This window comes from Mobula hypostoma, unplaced genomic scaffold, assembly GCF_963921235.1.
Source record: "Mobula hypostoma unplaced genomic scaffold, sMobHyp1.1 scaffold_76, whole genome shotgun sequence".
Classification (NCBI taxonomy): Eukaryota; Metazoa; Chordata; class Chondrichthyes; order Myliobatiformes; family Myliobatidae; genus Mobula; species Mobula hypostoma.
This window is the reverse complement of record NW_026948249.1, coordinates 181,934-199,964: the sequence shown is the minus strand read 5'-3', so window position 1 is coordinate 199,964 and position 18,031 is coordinate 181,934. Positions and strand designations below refer to the sequence as shown.

General features: G+C 47.1%; 1 protein-coding gene and 1 pseudogene across 1 annotated transcript in view; one reads left to right on the top strand and one right to left on the bottom strand.

The window, feature by feature from the left end:
* The window catches only part of LOC134342171 (zinc finger protein 229-like), a 150,066-nt gene that overhangs the window by 16,922 nt on the left and 115,113 nt on the right, over nucleotides 1-18,031 (bottom strand). The gene's annotated exons all lie outside the window — the stretch shown is intronic.
* Nucleotides 4,517-16,426, top strand: LOC134342170 (zinc finger protein 850-like; annotated as a pseudogene).

Below are 18,031 nucleotides of genomic sequence, written 5' to 3'. Positions count from 1 at the left end.
GCCTGCGTCAGTGGTGGAGGCAGATACACCAGTGAAGTTTAAGAGACTACCGGACAGGTATATGAAGGAATTTAAGGTGGGGGGTTATATGGGAGGCAGGGTTTGAGGGTCGGCACAACATTGTGGGCCGAAGGGCCTGTAATGTGCTGTACTATTCTATGTTCTACGTTTCCTCTATGTTGTGTTGGGGAAATCTAATGTTGGCCACTGAGTCCCGTTAACTTCCCCCAACTCGCCTCGCTTCCTGAGGCTCCTCGCATTTGTCGCTGAGCTTTAGGCTGTTGTCTTCTCCCCGAATGGGATGGGTGAGAAAGGAGAACGTCCCAGGTTGTGGGGATCTTTCATTTCACTGCCTGCTTTACCGAGGGACTGGGAAGTCGAGGGGGCAGAAGGGTTTCTGTGATGTGCTGATCTGTTTCCAAAGGTCTCTGGAGTTCATCACAGTCACGGGCCTAGTAGTTACCATGGAAACGTGTGAAGTGTCCGGATGAGAAGCTTTCTATGGTGTGTTGATAAAAATTTGGTGAGGGTCAAAGTATATATGGCAAATTTCTTGTTGTTTGTTCTAACTTTGTCATTTTAGGATCTGTTATACAGTAGTATGTACTATTAATTCAGTATCTGTGTATTGCTGGAGGACCATCAATGATTGTCTTTGATCCCTTCTCCCACCTGATTCCATGTGCTTATCCCTGCCCATCTTGTTCAACCTCTGTCCAGTCTCCTCACCCCACCCCACTGCCCTGCTTCAGTGATGTACATCAACCATCTGGGTCAACCTCTGTCCAGTCTCCTCACACCCCCCCACTGCCCTGCTTCAGTGATATACATCAACCATCTGGGTCAACCTCGGTCCAGTCTCCTCACCCCACCCCACTGCCCTGCTTCAGCGATATACATCAACCATCTGGGTCAACCTCTGTCCAGTCTCCTCACCCCACCCCACTGCCCTGCTTCAGTGATGTACATCAACCATCTGGGTCAACCTCGGTCCAGTCTCCTCACCCCACCGCACTGCCCTGCTTCAGTGATATACATCAACCATCTGGGTCAACCTCGGTCCAGTCTCCTCACCCCCCCCCCACCCCACTGCCCTGCTTCAGCGATATACATCAACCATCTGGGTCAACCTCGGTCCAGTCTCCTCACCCCCCCCCCCCCACTGTCCTGCTTCAGCGATATACATCAACCATCTGGGTCAACCTCGGTCCAGTCTCCTCACCCCACCCCACTGCCCTGCTTCAGTGATATACATCAACCATCTGGGTCAACCTCGGTCCAGTCTCCTCACCCCACCGCACTGCCCTGCTTCAGTGATATACATCAACCATCTGGGTCAACCTCGGTCCAGTCTCCTCACCCCCCCCCCACCCCACTGCCCTGCTTCAGCGATATACATCAACCATCTGGGTCAACCTCGGTCCAGTCTCCTCACCCCCCCCCCCCACCCCACTGCCCTGCTTCAGCGATATACATCAACCATCTGGGTCAACCTCGGTCCAGTCTCCTCACCCCACCCCACTGCCCTGCTTCAGCGATATACATCAACCATCTGGGTCAACCTCGGTCCAGTCTCCTCACCCCCCCCCCACCCCACTGCCCTGCTTCAGCGATATACATCAACCATCTGGGTCAACCTCTGTCCAGTCTCCTCACCCCACCCCACTGTCCTGCTTCAGTGATATACATCAACCATCTGGGTCAACCTCTGTCCAGTCTCCTCACCCCACCCCACTGCCCTGCTTCAGCGATATACATCAACCATCTGGGTCAACCTCTGTCCAGTCTCCAAACCCCACCCCACTGCCCTGCTTCAGTGATATACATCAACCATCTGGGTCAACCTCGGTCCACCCTGTGTCCCACCTCCTCAATGTTATATATCAGCAATCTTCTAACCCTTGTTGTTATTGTGAAGTGTTCTTTTGCACCTTTGGCCTCGCTGAGTTATTTCCAGAATCAGTTTTTGTTAGCTGGAATGCCAGAGGGTCATCAGGTACCAGTTGTGTTGTGCATTGGTGTGGAGGTGCTGGTTTTTGAACTATGACTGGCTTACACACTGCAGCATTTTCCTGGCAGCAAAGAGTACTGGGAGAGTCCTGTGATCTACATTCCAGGCATATGGAACTGTTACTGTTTTGGTTTTGACTTTGGTTAGTGCTTCTACAGATGGGGCTGGACGGTCGTCCTTCTGCAATGAAGCAGAAATTTCAAGCAGCTGGACATTGGTTGTGTGGAAGTCCCAGATTGCACTATCCAGTGTGAGATGGGGTGGGAGGATGATGTGTGAGATTTTCAGGGTCAGTGAGTGGCAGGTTCAGCTGTGTGAGGTTGGATCCTGGGATATCACAGTTTTTGCTCCAGGTAAAATGGACCCGGGCATCGAGCTGCTTGGGTTTATGAGGTGTTGAGCGAGTATTTCTGGTCTGGGATCAGATGTTTATTTCTGGAGTTCCTTTGGAAGCAATGACTGCTAATCTGAGGAGAGGCTATGAGTAAAAGGGCTATTCCGTGTTTACAGCAGTAGAAATAGACCCATGAGTTTGGTGTTCAAACTGTGTTTGGAAATCCCCCCTGTCTGTCACTCGGTGGAAATCAGACAGAATCTCAAGTTGCTGGAGATTGGCACTAAAAACTGAAAATGTTTGAAGTCATTCTGATGAAACATTATTAACCTGAATTGTAAAGTGTGTTCCTGTCCCCAAAGCTATTCCTTACCTGCTGAGTGTTTCTGGTAATTCCAGTTTCTTTTTATTACATTCACTCTGGACTGGTTTATATTTCCTGAAATAAACCTGGTTTAACTTGGAAATGGAAATGGCTTGTTTTGTGATCGTAGTGTTATGTGGTCGGCAACTATGAATATAGAATTGAGACAGGTTTCATAAACAAACTGAAACATTTATTAAACTCTGCTCAACAATTGTGAAAAGTAAACTAACGACTAACTTAACCGGAAGTTAACTGCTATATGGCAATTTAACAAACAGCCAAACTCTGGAACAGTTCTTGAAGAGGTAAATTCGAACACAGTCTTAAAGTGGTAAATTTGAAAGTCCAAGTGATTTACGCAGTCAATAAGGAGAGACTTCTCTGGAAACGGATTTCTTCAAAGATGTGACGTTACTGCTGATTCTGTCCAAAGGATTCACGTCAAAGGAAATAAAACAGCTTAAAGGAACTGACCTTTTTCTGGATGGTGAACACTGCACAAACCTTTCCTGAGCTTGCAGGGGTTATCTCAGATGCAGGTCACTAATTCTGAATGAAGATTCCATAAGGTCGATCTTTTATGAAACCGCCAAACGACACCACCTTTACTCAATCCTTCAGGTTCCTGTAGTTTGGTAAAGGTCTTCACTCTCCGATACTAGACTGCAAAGGTAAACAAACAAAACCTGGCAGCGATTGGCAAAACTGCCAGCACAACGGTTTTACCTTAAAATAGAAAATAGAACTTCGCTTTGAAACAAAACTGCATAATGAGATGATTACGCAGCAAAACTAACTGATGGAGTAACTGACGAACCAAAACTGACGAACTAACTCTGTAACAACAGGGGTTTCCCCATGTATACCTGTTGGAACAGGTCATCACATGACCTCACACTGGTGGGAAAATTACTTGACCCCACCATCACAATGCAATTACATCATGCTCACAAGATACTCCATTACATCATGGTCATACGACAGTCACAAGATACCCACAAGGTATGTAACAGTAGAACAGTAAAGAAAGCACAACATTTCCCCCTAAATTATCCTGGTACCAATTTGTCTATTATTCCTGGAAATGTGTTTGTACAGTTGTTGCAAACAAGGTTTACAAGAATAATCTCAGGAATGATGGGCATTATGTATGAGGAGAATTTCATGGTTCTGGGCCTGTGCTCGATGGAGTTCGGAGGGACGGTTGGGGTGGTAGAGAGATGTATGGTCAAGTAAACCTCCCGAATGCTGAAAAGCCTGGATACAGTGGACATGGAGAGGATGTTTCCATTAGACGGAGAGTCTGTGATCTGACAGCACAGTCTCAGAATAAAGATGCTTCCCTTTAAGACTGACATGAGAAAAATTTTTTGGCCAAAAGATGTCCGATCTGTGGGATTTGTTGCCACAGATTTTGGTTGAGGCTGCCATTTGGGTGTATTTTTGACAGAGATTAAGATATTCATGATTGCTAAGTAACTTTGGGATTACAGGAGGAAGGCAGGAATATGGTGTTGGAATGAAAATCAGCTATGGTTGAGTGGTGAGGCAGACCAGATGGATCGAATCACTTAATTCTGTTCCTGTGACTTATGTCTTACCGTGACTGAATGATGGCTTGTTCTTATCCCACATCGTTTTGTGACATGTGAGGGACAATAATAGATTGTTCACTGAGATCATTATATCTGCCTTCAATGTTTAAATTTCAGTGAGTTTTGTTCTTAGTAACATTAAGCAAAAATGTTTTTTTCTCCTTTTTATTGTTATTGTGCTTCATTATCTTTCACATTAAAGTTAGACCTGCGCTGAGAGCTTTATTGGAAGAAAAACCCCAACTGGACGCAAAGCACGACTGAAGACGAGGGAACAGCAACAAGTGAACCAGCCCGAGGGTTGACAGCATCAACTGGAGAGAACCCATCTGACTCGGAGGATCCAGTGATTCAGTCAGGGGAAAGTTTGGTGAGTCTCATTTACTTAGACACTGGTCCTTTAGACATTGCATACTTGTACAAAGGATGGTAGGAAATAGTTGGAGTGAGACTGAATGTTCCCAGAAGAACCAGTTATGCCTCTGTTAGACCCAGTTGCAATCACTCCTTGTCTGGTAATGTGCTTCCAGCAGCCCAGCCCTTTAAAACCACTCCCATTCTGTGGAAGTCGAATCCGGATAAAGCCACTCAGTGATCGTATAAGTACAAACTCTTTATTCCAAGCACCCGGGGCTATTCAGTTATTCGCTCAAACAGGAACAGTCCATGACTGTTCCTGCCCAATCCACTAACTGACTAACAATTCCCCTTACACCACAGATATATCCGTCCAGATACCCGCCCCCCACACAAGACAGGCTGGAGCCAAAGTTATTTGCTAAAGTCAAATTACAAAATAGTCATAATGGCTTACACACACAGAACAGACTGAAGCTGTCCTATCTCTACACATGAGTGCACAAGGAGATAAGCATCCTGAAACCCTAGCTAGCTACCCTCAAGAAGAAATATGGCTCAGCATGGCTTAGCACATCTGTTGATCATCAGCAGTTTCTTTCAGAAAAACAGGCTGCTATTGTTTAACGACGTGTTAATCCTTTTACATAATTTATCATTCCCTCCTTTTGATCATTATATGATCAACAAAGCAGTAATTTTTCACAGAGAAAGCAACCGAGTACAGCATTGACATATCAGTGGGTAATAACAGCGCACAACAGTAATTGTAACAATGACATGTACAACTATTAGGCCATAATGCAATATCATGCTCCACATATGACTGAACAGGCCTTCGAAGACCATCATTTTGACCCTTCGGTGAACCCATGTAAATCCTGTCCAACTTTCTTAATGCTGCAGTCTCCTTGGCAGTGTGGTCAGAGAGAGATGTAATGTTAGTAGACTCATCAGGGATATAGGTGCAGCATTCTGTGTCAATAATAGCACAGGTTCCCCCTTTCTCAGCTGGGATAAAATCTGAAGCCATACGACTCTGTAGGATTGTTTGCCGGATTGCAAACATTTCAGTGGATATTTCTGTTACTTGGGCCTGTGTTTCTGTCAGGGCCCCTGCAGTATTGTGGCCAGCTCCTCAAGTGCTGCAGCCAGATTGATTATCTCTCGTGAATTCCTGGCTACTCCATAGGAGAGAAAAGTGAATATCCAAAATCGCTCAGTCTCAGTTATTCCCCTCCTCTGCTGGGCACCTGCAAGTATGGCCAGGATGCATGTTTCCCAGTATAGGAAGTTCTGTTTGGTGGGAGCCTGAGATACCATCCTTCAAAACACTGACAGCCACAGTCATCTCTGACTAGAACATAGCTCCTCACCCCTCTTCCCCGGGTGTTGTTTAAGAAAGCCCTGGCTGAGAGTTCCTCACTCTGGTTGAGCGGGATTACTGACATTGGAATCATAGATTTACCATGCTGTGGAATTTTGGCACAAACCCAGCAGGCCCCTAGTTCTATCTGTTTGGCATATGTGTGACAGAGAGACAGAGAGTTAACACGGGGGCCCCCGGATGCTGGGGTGAGCCCTCTCAAAGACATGAACACAAACACCACTATCAACCAATACATTTTCCTTTTGTCCGAGAGAGTCCTTCTACTCAGCTCCTTCAGTAACATGTTTGTCGTCTGTTCAATGTATCCACCGAGATTGCCCCTTCAGTTTCACAGCTGTGGGAGTGGTCAGTAACACCTGATATGGTCCTCTCCACTGAGGTCTGAGTTTCCTCTATCCCAGTTCTTGATCAGGACAAAATCCCCAGGTTCTATGGTGGGATAGTCACTCCTCTCTGTGGGGTAGTTCTCTTCCTTGCAAGCCTGTCGTACCTGTGAATGTAATGCTTGGAAAATTTTGGTTAGTTGGCATATGTATTTCCCCATCTCTTCCCCTAGAGAATGCTGTTACGTACCCCGTAACTGGGTTGCCAAACCAGCAGAAGTGGACCACTCAGTTGGAGTCTGGATTACTGGAACTAAGAAAGTTTTATTAAAGAAATCAGCAACACAGTACTCTAATCAAAAGGATATAAATGCAACAGTTTAGCAATGATAAAACACACATGCACACAGAACTAGGATAATAGGATCAATCAAGCTCTATCGCAGTCTAGCAGTAAATGATCAGTTTCAAGTGATGCAAAGTTCAGTTCAATTTAGTTCAGTTCAGTTCGCAGTAATCGCTGTTGTGCCATTGGGGCGGGGAGGAGAGAGAGAGCGAAAGCGAATGAATATTCAAATCGGATTCCAAGCAGACCTTCGGTATTCCTCGCAGTTAGCTTTCGGGCGAGCCCTTTGTAATGTCTTCTGAGGTCACCAACTGTGACCCCTCCATTCCAGATACGATCGTTCCTCTGCGGTGAATCCGGCACCCAGGCAAGGGTGGACACACACACCAGGTTCCCGCCGACTCCTACCTTTCCACCCTGTGCGTCTCTGGCTGGTCCCGTGACCAGACCTCCAAAACTCACACCAACTTGTGGGGGCACAACGCGCTTCCAGGGTCTCGTTGTCTCGTCGTGTCGTGGTGTCCTTTGCCTTAGCGAACCTGTTCCTTTTATCCCCCTGCTGGGGTATCGCCTGTCCATCAAACTTCAAACAGTTTCAGGTTCAAAGCAACCGTCTTGACAATACTCGGAACTGTGTCTCCTTTTCGTTAATCTCTCTCATCCCCCATTAACATTCCTGAATGTTCCCCCCATTGTCCTTCTTATCGGCATCAATCTTCTGATAACTTGGTATTTTGTCACAATGCATATCCAATTTTGCTGGAAGACTTTCTGGGAGCAATGGTACACCAGGTCTTGGTCCCCAGTGTATCCTCATGGGCCGTCCATAAATGATTTCAGCTGGTGACAGCCCTGTTTTCCCCTGAGGGGTAACCCTCATGTGGAATAGGGCTAACGGTAAGACCTTCAACCAAGTGAGTCCAGTCTCTGCTGTTAGTTTGGCCAATTTACTCTTCAGAGTGCCATTGGCTCTTTCCACTATGCCAGCGACCCGTGGGTGGTGTACACAGTGGAATTATTGCTTGATAACTAGTTTGATACATATCTCTTGGTTTACTTTCGCCACAAAGTGTGGGCCATTGTCAGATCTCAGCATCTCTGGCAATTATTGCAAGTACCTGGAAATTATTTCCCATAATAATACCTTCACAACAGTCATAGTATTATTATTGGTAACAGTCACAACACACTGGAGGAACTCAGCAGGTTGGTCAGCATCCGTGGAAAAGATCGGTCAACGTTCCGGCCCGAAACGTCCTGACGAAGGGTTCCGGCCCGAAACGTTGACCGATCTTTTCCATGGATGCTGCCCGACCTGCTGAGTTCCTCCAGCGTGTTGTGAGTGTTGCTTTGACCCCAGCATCTGCAGTTTATTTTTTGGCAGTATTATTGGTGTTTGGAATAGCTTCAATCCATCTATTAAACACATCTGTAATAACTAAGCAGTATCTATTGCAATGTACTCTGGCCAATTCAATAAAATCAACTTGTAGACACGAAAAAGGTCCACCTAGCAAGGGAGTCGTACCTGATGTTCAGGATACAGGTTACCAACCATTCCCTCCTTTCCGAGGCATGTACAATTATGTATATAATCAACCAATATTCATTAAAAACTGTGTCGGAACACAAACCTGTCCCACTGGGGTGATCCAAAAATCTGGGTCGGGGTCTTTCTGGCACCCCATCTGGGACCACAGTTTGCACTCCTCCTCAGAGGCGTCCCCCTGAAAAGTATGTACCTCCCGCATGTCTGGCAAACCCGTTCTGCTTCAGTCACGGAGGGTTGTTTGACGGGAACCCGAGGGGACTACAACTACTGAGGACTGTGACACACTTTTCACTGTCTTACCTGCTAAAGCATTGCCTTTAGTGACCCGGTCGGACATGCGGGTGTGGGCTGCACATTTAATAATGGCCAAAACTCGAGGTATCTGTGGAGCAGTGAGTAAGTTGTTTACAAAGGTAGCATTACTAATGGGGTGGCCAGAAGAAGTCAGGAACCCCCATTTTCCCAGAGAGCCCCGTAGTCATGTACAATTTCAAATGTATAACGGCAGTCTGTGTAAACGTTTGCACTTTAGTCTGTTGCTAGGATACAGGCACGAGTGAAACAGCTCAGCCTTCTGGGCGGAGACAACTGTTTCAAAAGACGACTGCTCAATTACTTCACTGTCCATCACTGTCGCATAGCCAGAACATTGTTTCTCTGCTGGATCCGCAAAAGAGCTTCCATCCACATAAAACATTGCCTCGGCCTTGAGGGGGTATTGTGGAATGGATAGCACAGTCTGTCCTTCTTTCACGGTGATCCGGACGGGGGCGGGGGGGAGGGCAGTTGGTGTGGCCAACTTCATGGCCTGAAATTGCCCATAGATGGGGTACAGCATCCTGGGTTCGGTCAATATTAAAAGGATGTCTTACCAGATGTCCCCTCTTCACCTCTGACTCCTTCCATTATCGGAGTTGGCCCGTGGCCAGGTCTTGCTGGTCTCCCTCGGTGCTGGAGGTTTGTTTTGTCAGGTGTAGACAAGGAGCCCTAGGCTCTTTGGCTTGAACCTAGGGCAAAACCTAATGGTGGTATGGGGAACAACCAGTCCTGTCTGTCGCCAAAGGAAATCCAGAACTTCGGCCAGTAATGCACTGCCCTCTCTTCCTTTAACCTTTCCAATCACCGAGACTGGGAACCTCTGTCCCTCGAAGGGTGCATAATATTGGTCTCCTCAGTTCAGCACCCCGTAGGGTCATAGCACAGGGTCACATGGGGGTCGACCGCTGACAGAAGGGGTTCAAATGCAGTGGATTCCAGATTAAGTGCCCACCACTGGGGCGTTGGAAATTGGAAAAGGTGTTGGTTGTTCGCTAGTCCCAGGGTGATACCCTTACCTGTGCATAGAATCTCGACTTTCAACAGACAGCAAGTCTCTCCCTGCTAGATTGCACCCCAGACTGGTGGTGACTGTAATTGAAACCTCACTCTGGTTCCCCTGGATTTCCACCTGCAGTGGCTGGGCACGTGAATATGTACGTTCCGTGCCTTCAAACGCAGACAGAGTGATTGTTGCGTCTGATAGCTGGAATCCCTTTTCTGATACTATTTCCTGACCGAGAGTGGATGTGGTTCTCCCCGTAGCAATCATAAACGGAACTGGAATTTTAGCAACTTGCAGTATCCAGTATGAGGCTTCCAGAGTGCATACACAGGAATCACTGAAAGCTGTCCTTCCTCCTGCTCGTGGATTAGGCAGCATTTGGGTGGGCAGTTGTCATTGTGGAGCCATTAACTCTGCAGTTTTATTGCATTCTTCCCTCCCTGCTCGGAATAATCCTTGGTATTTCCTATCTGGATCTCAGGGTATAGGGATTTCCCCTTCCTTGCCACTGCTGTTTTACCCGAGCGGCCACCGTATCTGAGTACTGGGAGGATTGGGGTTTGAGAGCACTGGGTGCACTTGGCCCCTGGTAAGGTGAGGGTTACGATGGGTGCCCACTCCTCATCACGGTCACTGTCCTCAAACAGGGTCAGTATGCCAGACATGGGTTCAGGATCCCTTGTTTCCCTATCAGTTTGAGCTTCAGACTGACGTTCCTGCCCTTCTCTCCTATCTAGGTCTTGGTTTGCTTACGTTGTTTTTCCTGCTCTTGTTTTCGGTGCCCATCCACCCAATCACGCTCCGCTTTTAGCATCTCCCAACCTTTGGCGTTCCTTCTGCGGTACATTCCTCTATCCCTTTGTCACATGCATTATTCCTCCAACTTGCTGATCATATACTGTTCCACTTTATATCTGCCTTTTCCTTCCATTCCCTTCTCAACAATTTCCACTTCTTTCCACAGTTCTTTATCCATAGGAAATTTCCTGCTTGTTCACATGAGATAATATCCCAGGTTCCACATCCCCCCCCCCCCCCCACCAGTGGCCACATTTTGTTCCCCAATTTCTTATTCAGCGCTGCATTCAACATTCACAAATCTTTTTCCTGGGTAAAAAAATGCACAGTAGAAGATTTATGTGCACACTGGTCATTACAAATTAGAGGGGACATTGGTGGGAAGGTGGGGAGATCTCCAGTGTCCCTGATGCTCTCACCTACAAGATATGCATCCAGCTGCAGCTTGTAACCCTGCACTTTAAGGAGTTGGAACTTGAAATGGATGAATTTCGGATCATCCAGGAGTTGGAGTGGGTGATAGATATGACATGAAGAGAGGTGAGTTACACCCAAGGTGCAGGACACAGGAAACTGGGTGAGAGTCGGGAAAGGGGATTATGTTAAATAGCCATCGCAGAGTAATCTTGTTGCCATCCCACACAACAGCAGGTGGACCACTTTAGAAACTGTTGGTGGGGATTCCCTGGCAGAGAAAAGTCAAAAGGGTGATAGGGGATTCGTTGGTTAGGGGAACAGAACAAGAGGGGTCTAATATCCTAGTGGTAAGGCTTGCTAGTGCTAGTGTGGGGAGAGGGTGATGTGGTTAAAATAAGTTGTAGGGGGAATGGGAGCCAGAATGACAGGACAGGTAGTGGGGAGGGTGAATTGAATTGAATTGACTTTATTACATACGTCCTTCATATACAAGAGGAGTGGAAATCTTTACGGTTCGTCTCCATCTAAATGTGCAATGTGTAATTTTCGTAATTTACAATAGATAGTTTACACATAGAATAGCCAATATATCATAGAAATGCAATTGTATCAGCATGAATTGATCAGTCTGATGGCCTGGTGGAAGATGGGCCTTTGCTGTGGCACCGTTTCCTGGACGGTAGCAGCAGGAACAGTTGCTGGTTGTGGTGAATTGGGTCCCCAATATCCTTTGGGCCCTTTTCACACACCTGTCTCTGTAAATGTCCTGAATTGTAGAAAGTTCACATCTACAGGTGCGCTGGGCTGTCCGCACCACTCTCTGCAGGGTCCTGTGATTTAGGGAAGTACAATTTCCGTAACAGGCAGTGATGCAGATAGTCAGGATGGCCTCAATTATATCCCTGTAGAAAGTTCTTTGGATTTGGGGCCCATCCCAAACTTCTTCAACCATCTGAGGTGAAAGAGGTGCTGTTGTGCTCTTTTCACAACACAGCCGGTATGTACAGACCATGTGAGATCCTCGGTGATGTTTATGCTGAGGAACTTAAAGCTGTTCACCCTCCCAACCCCAGATCCATTGATGTCAATAGGGGTTAGCCTGTCTCCATTCCTCTTGTAGTCCACAATCAGCTCCTTTTTTTTGTGACAAAGAGGGAGAGGTTGTTTTCTTGACCCCAATCAGATGTTGTTCAGACCTCAGATAGAGTCAGCAATCAAATGGTTGAGCATGGTGAGATGAATGTGCTGAGCTGTGTATATCACAGTGCAAGAAGCATCGTAGGAAAGCCAGATGAGCTCAGGACAGGGAATTATGATATTGTAGCCATTATTGGTACTTGGTTGCACTCAACAGTCTGAGGGATTTAGAGGAACAAATTTGTAGAGAGATCGCAGACTATGCCAGGAAACAAAGGTTGATTCAGTGAGTGATTTTAACTTTCATATATTGACTGGGACTCCCATACTGTAAAAGGACTAGATGCGGTAGAGTTTGTCAAATGTGCCCTTAATCAGTAAGTAGAATTCCTGACATAGAAGTGTGCAAGGTGCTGTTAAGAATTGATCCAGGGCTGGTGACAGAAATTAGTGATCATAATGCCATGAGATTCAAAGTAAATATGGCAAAAGGGAGGTCTGGACCATGGGTTGAGATTCCAAATTAGAGAAAGGTCAATTTTTATGGTATCAGAAAGGATCTAACAAGTGTGATTTATGACAGGCTGTTTTCTGGTAAAGGAGTACTTGTAAGTGGGAGGCCTTCAGAAGTGAAATTTTGAGGGTGTAGAGTTTGGATGTGCCTGCCAAAATAAAAGTTGAAAGATATTGTTGAAAGAACTGGTGTACAGACCTTGGTTTTCAGGAGATATTGAGGCCTCAGATATTTTATCCCTCTAAATACCTCAGACTGTTGGGTGCTAACAAGACTCATTAATGACTACAATATCATAATTCCACACCCTGAGCTCATCTGACATTTTTTTACTAGTCTTCTGTTGGTTTCTAAAAGCTTCCCAATAGTTTTTCCTCTTTTGTTTGCCCTCTCTTTGGTTTTTATGTTGGCCTTGGCTTCTCATTTTAGCCACGGTTGTGTCCTGCTTTTCCAATGCTTCCACTTCTTTGGGATGTATCGATCACTCAGCTTCCGAATTGCTCCCAGAAACTCCAGCCATTGCTGCTCCGTTGTCACTCCTACCTTTTCCCTCCAAACAAGTTTGTCCAGCTTCTCTGTCATAGAAACATGGAGAGGTTCAGGACAAAAACAAGCTATTTGGCCCATCTAGTCGATGCCGAAAAAACATTTAAGCTGTCTAATCAACTACCTGCACCAGGACCTTCGCCCTGCATGCCCCTACCATCCAGGCTCCCAAACAAACTTCTTTTAGATGGTAAAGCCGAGCTCATATTCACCACTTGTGCTGACATCTCATTCCACACTCTCACGACCATTTCAGTAAAGAGCTTTTACAAATGTTCCCATTAAATTTTCACCTTCCCCACTTACCCATGACCTCTGGTCGTCATCCCACCCAACCTCAGTGGAAACAGCTGCTTGCAATTACCCTATCTCTACCGTCATAATTTTGTGTATTTCTAACAAATCCTCAAAGCAATGTATAATTTCCTTGTTTATGTTTAGAGCCTTTTTTAGGTGTATAAGATGATGAGGGGCATTGATCGTTTAGATAGCCAGAGGTTTTTACCCAGGGCTGAAATAGCTAACACGAGGGGGTATAGTTTTAAGGTGCTTTGAAATAGATACCGAGGGGATGTCAGGGGTAAGTTTTTTACCCAGAGAGTGGTGGGTGCGTGGAATGCCCTACTGGCTATTTCAGAGTATTTCAGTTACTGTGGGGACAGGAACCCATGCAGCTCAGTGGGAACAGGGAATAATACCAATGCAGAGAGTCCTACTGAGACAGGTCACAGATTGGAGATGGCAGAAATGTCCCATTCTTATTAAGACAGGAAGAGCATCAGAGAATATGTTGGTCATTCCAGATACTAGCTCTGTGCCCAGTTAGAAGATGATTTTGCTCTCCTACTTGGGTTGAACTTCACTGTAATAGTGTGATGTGAGAATACACTTTGACAACTCAAGTGACCTCATCTGAAAGGTTGTCCAACACTGATTGATGGATTTTGTAAATCTTTTTACAAGTTAATAATGACAAGGAATTTGTCTACAGGAATCTCGAACACAACACGCCAATTTTGCTGTCTCTGTCCAGATATTTAAGAAGTGGAGCAAGGGATTCACTCGATCATCCTTCCTGCTCAGACTGTGGGGAGGGATTCACTCGATCATCTGACCGACTGGCACGCCCGTCAATTTGCACAGGGGGGAACCCATTCATTCGATCAGACAGAGGAAATGGATTCAGTCAGTCATTTCAATTGAAGATATATCAGCAAGTTCACACTGGACAAGGCCATTCACCTGTTCTGTGTGTGAGAAGGGATTCAGTTGGTCATCCCACCTGTGGACACACCGGTCAGTTCACCCTGGGCAGAGGCTGGTCATCTGCTGAATTTGTGGGGAAGGATTCACTCGGTCATCTGAACTAATGGCTCACCAGCGAGTTCACACCGGGGAGCGGCCATTCACCTGCTCGGACTGTGGGAAGGGATTCACTAATTCATCTCACCTACTGAGACACCAGTCAGTTCACACCGGGGAGCGGCCGTTCACCTGCTCGGACTGTGGGAAGGGATTCACTAATTCATCTCACCTACTGAGACACCAGTCAGTTCACACTGGGGAGCGGCCGTTCACCTGCTCAGACTGTGGGAAGGGATTCACTTCGTCATTTGTCCTACGGAGACACCAGCGAGTTCACACTGGGGAGAGGCCATTCGCCTGCTCAGTGTGTGGGAAGGGATTCATTCGATCATCCCACCTACAAGTACACTCATCTGTTCACACTGGGGAGCGGCCGTTCACCTGCTCAAACTGCGGGAAGGGATTCACTCAGTCATTTGAACTGAGGGTACACCAGCGAGTTCACTCTGGGGAGAGGCCGTTCACCTGCTCAGACTGTGGGAAGGGATTCACTTCATCATGTGTCCTACGGAGACACCAGCGAGTTCACACTGGGGAGAGGCCATTCGCCTGCTCAGTGTGTGGGAAGGGATTCATTCGATCATCCCACCTACAAGCACACTCATCTGTTCACACTGGGGAGCGGCCGTTCACTTGCTCAAACTGCGGGAAGGGATTCACTTGCTCATCCCAACTGAAGGTACATCAGCGAGTTCACACTGGGGAGAGGCCGTTCACCTGCTCAGTCTGTGGGAAGGGATTCACTGAGTCATCCACCCTACAGAGACATCAGCGAGTTCACACTGGGGAGAGGCCATTCACCTGCTCAGTCTGTGGGAAGGGATTCATTCAGTCATCTGAACTGAAGGTACATCAGCGAGTTCACACTGGGGAGCGGCCGTTCACCTGCTCAGACTGTGGGAAGGGATTCACTTCGTCATCTCAACTGAAGGTACACCAGCGAGTTCACACTGGGGAGAGGCCATTCACCTGCTCAGTCTGTGGGAAGGGATTCACTCAGTCATCTGAACTGAAGGTACATCAGCGAGTTCACACTGGGGAGCGGCCGTTCACCTGCTCAAACTGCGGGAAGGGATTCACTTCGTCATCTCAACTGAAGGTACACCAGCGAGTTCACACTGGGGAGAGGCCATTCACCTGCTCAGACTGTGGGAAGGGATTCATTCAGTCATCTGAACTGAAGGTACATCAGCGAATTCACACTGGGGAGAGGCCATTCATCTGCTCAGTGTGTGGGAAGGGATTCACTTTGTCATCCAAACTGAAGGTACATCAGCGAGTTCACACTGGGGAGAGCCGTTCACCTGCTTTGACTGTGGGAAGGGATTCACTCAGTCATCTGAACTGAAGGTACATCAGCGAGTTCACACTGGGGAGAGACCGTTCACCTGCTCAGACTGTGGGAAGGGATTCACTCAATCATCCTCCCTGATGGCACACCAGCTAGTTCACAGTGGGGAGCGGAAGTACACCTGCTCTGTCTGTGGGAAGGGATTCACCAGGTCACACACCCTACAGAGACATAAGCGAGTTCACAGTGGGGAGCGGCCGTTCACCTGCACAGACTGTGGGAAGGGATTTACTCAGTCATCCGAACTACAGGCACACCAATCAGTTCATACTGGGGAGTGGCCGTTCACCTGCTCAGTCTGTGGGAAGGGATTCACTCGGTCAACCGAACTACAGGCACACCAATCAGTTCATACTGGGGAGAGACTGTTCACCTGCTCAGTCTGTGGGAAGGGATTCACTAAGTCATCTCAACTGAACCTACATCAGCGAGTTCACACTGGAGAGAGGCCGTTCACCTGCTCAGACTGTGGAAAGGGATTCACTTCGTCATCTCAACTACTGAGTCACCAGCGAGTTCACACTGGAGAGAGGCCATTCACCTGCTCAGTGTGTGGGAAGGGATTCACTCGGTCGTCTCATCGACAGAGACACCAGCGTGTTCACACAGGGGAGAGGCCATTCACCTGCTCATTGTGTGGGAAGGGATTCACTCGGTCATCAAACCTACAGAAACACCAGCGAGTTCACACTGGGTAGAGGCTGATCACCTGCTCAGACTTCGGGAAGAGATTCTCTCAGCCATCTCCACCGAATGTGCACCATTGAGTTCACACTGGGGAGAGGCTGTTCGCCTGCTGTGAATGTGGGAAGCGATTCACTGAGTATTCTAACCTTAAGTAACTCTCGCTTTGGCTAGCAGCTTAATATAGGGTGTGATAGCCCCGCAGCCCAGCCAAACTTAAGAAATCTTGTTCGGGTGGATGCTGCTTGATGTATCCGCAGTTACATAGAAACATAGAAAATAGGTGCAGGAGTAGGCCATTCGGCCCTTCGAGCCTGCACCACCATTTATGGCTGATCATCCAACTCAGAACCCTGCACCAGCCTTCCCTCCATACCCCCGATCCCTGTAGCCACAAGGGCCATATCTAACTCCCTCTTAAATATAGCCAATGAACTGACCTCAACTGTTTCCTGTGGCAGAGAATTCCACAGATTCACCACTGTCTGTGTGAAGAAGTTTTTCCTAATCTCGGTCCTAAAAGGCTTCCCCTTTATCCTCAAACTGTGACCCCTCGTTCTGGACTTCCCCAACGTCGGGAACAATCTTCCTGCATCTAGCCTGTCCAATTCCTTTAGTATTTTATACGTTTCAATCAGATCCCCCCTCAATCTTCTAAATTCCAACGAGTACAAGCCCAGTTCATCCAGTCTTTCTTCATATGAAAGTCCTGCCATCCCAGGAATCCATCTGGTGAACCTTCTTTGTACTCCCTCTATGGCAAGGATGTCTTTCCTCAGATTACGGGACCAAAACTGCACACAATACTCCAGGTGTGGTCTCACCAAGGCCTTGTACAACTGCAGTAGTACCTCCCTGCTCCTGTACTCAAATCCTCTCGCTATAAATGCCAGCATACCATTCGCCTTTTTCACCGCCTGCTGTACCTGCATGCCCACTTTCAATGACTGGTGTATAATGACACCCAGGTCTCGTTGCACCTCCCCTTTTCCTAATCGGCCACCATTCAGATAATAATCTGTTTTCCTATTTTTGCCACCAAAGTGGATAACTTCACATTTATCCACATTAAATTGCATCTGCCATGAATTTGCCCACTCACCCAACCTATCCAAGTCACCCTGCATCCTCTTAGCATCCTCCTCACAGCTAACACTGCCGCCCAGCTTCGTGTCATCCGGAAACTTGGAGATGCTGCATTTAATTCCCTCATCCAAGTCATTAATATATATCGTAAACAACTGGGCTCCCAGCACTGAGTCTTGCGGTACCCCACTAGTCACTGCCTGCCATTCTGCAAAGGTCCCGTTTATTCCCACTGTTTGCTTCCTGTCTGCGAACCAATTCTCTATCCACATCAATACCTTACCCCCAATACCCTGTGCTTTAAGTTTGCACACTAATCTCCTGTGTGGGACCTTGTCAAAAGCCTTTCGAAAATCCAAATATACCGCATCCACTGGTTCTCCCCTATCCTCTCTACTAGTTACATCCTCAAAAAATTCTATGAGATTCGTCAGACATGATTTTCCTTTCACAAATCCATGCTGACTTTGTCCGATCATTTCACTGCTTTCCAAATGTGCTGTTATCACATCTTTGATAACTGACTCCAGCAGTTTC